This window comes from Oryzias melastigma, linkage group LG13 (assembly GCF_002922805.2).
Source record: "Oryzias melastigma strain HK-1 linkage group LG13, ASM292280v2, whole genome shotgun sequence".
Classification (NCBI taxonomy): Eukaryota; Metazoa; Chordata; class Actinopteri; order Beloniformes; family Adrianichthyidae; genus Oryzias; species Oryzias melastigma.
Genome location: NC_050524.1, coordinates 18,079,914 through 18,084,076, shown reverse-complemented (window position 1 = coordinate 18,084,076; position 4,163 = coordinate 18,079,914). Strand labels below are relative to the sequence as shown.

The following is a 4,163-nucleotide window of genomic DNA, read 5'->3' as shown; positions in this document are numbered from 1 at the left end:
ATTTGCCATCCAACCAAAGTCATCTCCATTTAATATGCTCCAGCTCCGCCATAGTTACAATCTATATTGGCGAACGTTTCTACTAAGGGGTTTGTTTTCACAGCACAACCGCTAGCTCACCCTGTATCACACCGTCGCCAAAGGGTGGCAAAGGAACGTTTACTGTTCCACCGCAGACCAGGCCTTGCTGTTGTTGCAAGCATCTTCAATATAGATTTATGACCAAAAGAGAACACAGGAAACCACAAAAACCCCAAATGCTTACAAACATTGGAAATATTAGCTTAAATAACCGATTATCATCATCACTTTCTGCCAATCATCGAGTGACTACACTGGCTCTGTCCCAACTGTTATGTTCCACTTTTCAATGGACCTACAACGGATGGAGCCCCCAAAGAGGTACGGGTCGGTACCGTTTAATGGGTCAATTTTACAATGGAAACACTTAATATACCGGACTGTAACAGACCAGATCACTCAGTGAAAACAAGGTTTAAGACATTCAAGATGAACATAGACAACCTATCAGAAAGGAAAACGTTGGTTGTTGGGATCTTAAAATCAGAATCTGCTGGACATCATTTACACTTTTGACCTTCATTATGCTTCAATAGTTGTGTGATTGAGTCTCTCAATCTGATCAAGAATCTTAAGATTGACACATGGTGGTATTACAGAAATACCCAACAGAGGACCAGAAAACTAGTTCTGCCCTACCAGGTAGGAGCTGGTGTTGACCAGAAACGAGGAAGTACTGTCCTTACAGAAACAATATACAGCCTTTCTTGGCAAAGAGAACACTATTGTCTGATGAATAGAAAGTGATGTCTCAACCTAACCTAAGCAGTACTTTACCCAAACCACCAGTTCACCATGCTCTGCCTCTTTAGAACCAGGCTTTAGCCATGGGGAGAATTACTGGTATAAAACCTGACCTAGCTGAGGGCCAATGACACATTTTTAAGCTGAGAAAATGTTGCAGAAGCCTAACACAAAAAAGGTTGAGAGCTTTTCTTCGGAGCCATTGTGATAGAAAAGGGATTATAGAGGAGATGAAAAGAACACTTTCATGTGATATATTAATAATACAAATGCGGTGGGTAATCCTTTAAGGTGCTTAAAGGGGGTTTGAGTTTTTATTGTGCAACAATACCACTAATTGTCCACATGTTGTAATTTTTTTTTGTTGCAAGAAACCAAAATAAAATACACTTTACATTTTAGAGTTTAAATGCACACCAGGAGCAAAGAAAGTGTCAATAGATTCAACAAAACAAAAAATTCAAATGTCTTTAACAGGAGGTGATGCAGAGTTGCACGACGTCATGATCTACCTCTGTGTTCATTTTAATTTGTCGCAATGGACAACATTTTCAATACAATATATCTTTAGGTAATAATCAATAACTTTGTCTTTTCTAGTGTTATTTGTACTTGCAATGGTTCAGAAGAACATGTTGTATTTAAGTACATTTTTGAATGTGAGACTTAGACATAACACATTGAAGGTGTTAGTGTGGTGGGAGGCAGTTTTATACTTCAATGTTAGAGGCGCAAAACCACTAGAGCAATAATTGTCATTAGTTAGATCTGGTATCATGAGGAAACTGAGCTTCAATTGGCTCCAAACTACAGGAGTGAGCTCAGTTCATGGCTTTATGTTGGATTTGAAAGGAGGTTGTGTGTGAGAAACTCGAAGGAGTGAACTACAGTGACCATGGCATGACTGTGGCTATGGGGTTTGTAAATATTTAAAAAGATGGCACCAAGACTAAAAATCTACACTAAAAATCATAATTTCCTCTTTCTTCCACTTTTCTTTCTTGAACCAAGAAATACACAAACAAAGTATGAACTGGGGATTCATATCCAAGATTTTAAGTCATTTGCAATTATAGATTAATATTTCCTTAATAACTGTAGCAATCTGGTTGACTGCAACTAAGTAAAAGACGGTAAAACTTCTCATCCCACTTAAAAGAAAGCCTAGTTAGCATTTTAAATAGATTTACCAGTACTTAAAACAGTTGGTTAATTGCTAAACATTGAAGAAAATATGACCAGAAATACATACATAACTAAAAACAAAGATTTTCAATCTGATTTGATGTCAATAGTAGAGGTTTTGTGGTTGGTTGTAATCTCTGTGGGCCACAGTGAACTGAATCTGTGTTTCTGTGCCAGTGACATCAACCTATCAGGGTTAAATTGGGTTTCCCAAGCCCATGAGTGACTGTGGAATAAGCAGTCCTGTGTTATTTATTCAAATCTGTGCAAAACATCCACGCTTCTGTGTCCCCGGGTTAATCAGGATACTCCAGATGTGTGTCTGTGTGTTTGTTGACTGTGTGTCCATTTATCCAGGAGAGGGAGAGGCCAGATTGCTAACAAAGCCTGAATGAAGCAACTAACAGTGATGTGCTAAAAATGATTTAGAGTGATGAAAACCAAAATTAACTTGCAAATAACACATTAAATATAAATAACCATATATACAAATACAATTGTAAATTTAACTGGGAATGTTATCATTCACTGGAAATTATAACATTCCCAGTAAAAATTATAATTAATAATATTATTGTTTTGGTGAAAAGAAAGTGGAAAAATTGAGATCTGATTAAAGTCCTACACCAATCATATTTTGATCTATTATAAAAGCATTACCAGTGGTCCTCTAAGTATAATTATGACGGGTTTTTTTTTGGCAAAACCAAAAAAGTCATGTGATAGACATGCGCCATTACTATGCTTTGATGCTTCCTGAGTCATAAACGGAGGAGGTCCGGATAAGTTCGCAAAAAAAAAAACACAAAAGGGGACGCAATCAACTTCCTAAACCTCAACAACAAAGTAATCCGATCGAGAAGAATCATCACAGGATAGGAATTGCATTTTAATAGAGAGAAATCGGGGTTGGAAGCGTGAAATGCGTGCTAAACTGGGTGTTAGCAACCTGCGAGTAGCATGCTAGCTTGTATGTTTTTATTAATGTTTGATGTTTTAAAACATGGCCGATGATATTTGCACTTATTTACATGCGACCTGCACAAAAACTGATGTAAATTCATGTTGATGCATGTTGCTGTTCTGGCAAAGTAGCATGTAGCTACTTTAAGAGCCTCCGAGGTTAAATGTTGGTAGTTGCATTATTTTTTTTTTATTTTAAATAGGAAGGTGAAAGTGAAACATAATTTTTAAATATGTGCCGCCAGTGCTGAGCTTCTTTCTTGGTCACACGGACCAGAGAAAGCCCAGCTAGAAAATACTAGAAGAGCTAACCTTCTGCTCACTGACATAAACACTATAGAGAGCACTTGTTAGGGGAGGAGCTGTGATCCAAAACTTTAACCTGCCACACCATTTACAGCCATCATCACTGTGTTTTGAATCTTAACAGTTTGTCAGGTGTATTTCATGTTATCATCCATGATCTTAAGTTTAAAAATGTTTCTTGTATCAGCTAAATATGCCAGCTGGAGCCTTATTCTCAAAGTACTATGAAATCGTCTATTTGAAGGTAAATTGTGTAAATTGTGAATGCAACTGAGATGTATTAACCATGAATGTAATTCAAAAATAATAAGTTGTAGTTTAATTTGAAAATGTGGTAAAGAGTGTGTTTTACTTTAGAAGAGTATTTTGCTGTTTCAGCTGTGTAGATGTTAGCTACAGTAGACTGAAATCCTACTGATGTGTGCCTGAGACGAACAACGGAGGAATGTGGGCAGAGGGCAGGAGGATGGCAGTTATCTGAAGGGAAACCTTCAGGAGTTAACGCTCCTACAGAGCACACAGCAGACATGAGTTAGGGCTTTCTACAGGATCAAAAAAATGCAAAAAATGCACAATTTTTAGGGGTGGTTGTGAGGAAGGGGTGGCGGGGGTGGGCGGCGGAGGCCTATTCCCCTGGTTTTTCCTCCCTAAGTCGGGGGAAGGACTCTGACCTTGGTCCAAATTCTCAGGCTTGTTCTAATAATAGCTTAAAAAACGAGCAAACTCAAGACTTCTCCGTTTGTGGGCTGCTTTAGCCTGGGTCTGGATGAACTATTGCTTCAAAGGAATCCTTAATCCGCTTCAGTTAATAACTCTTTTCTACTAAATTTATTTTCAGAGCTTTAAAGAATCAACTTGTCAAATTAAAAAAAAAAAAAAAAAAA

General features: G+C 37.7%; 1 protein-coding gene across 3 annotated transcripts in view; it reads right to left on the bottom strand.

The window, feature by feature from the left end:
* Positions 1–4,163, bottom strand: part of sept4b (septin 4b) — a 34,707-nt gene that overhangs the window by 20,106 nt on the left and 10,438 nt on the right. The window lies entirely within an intron of this gene.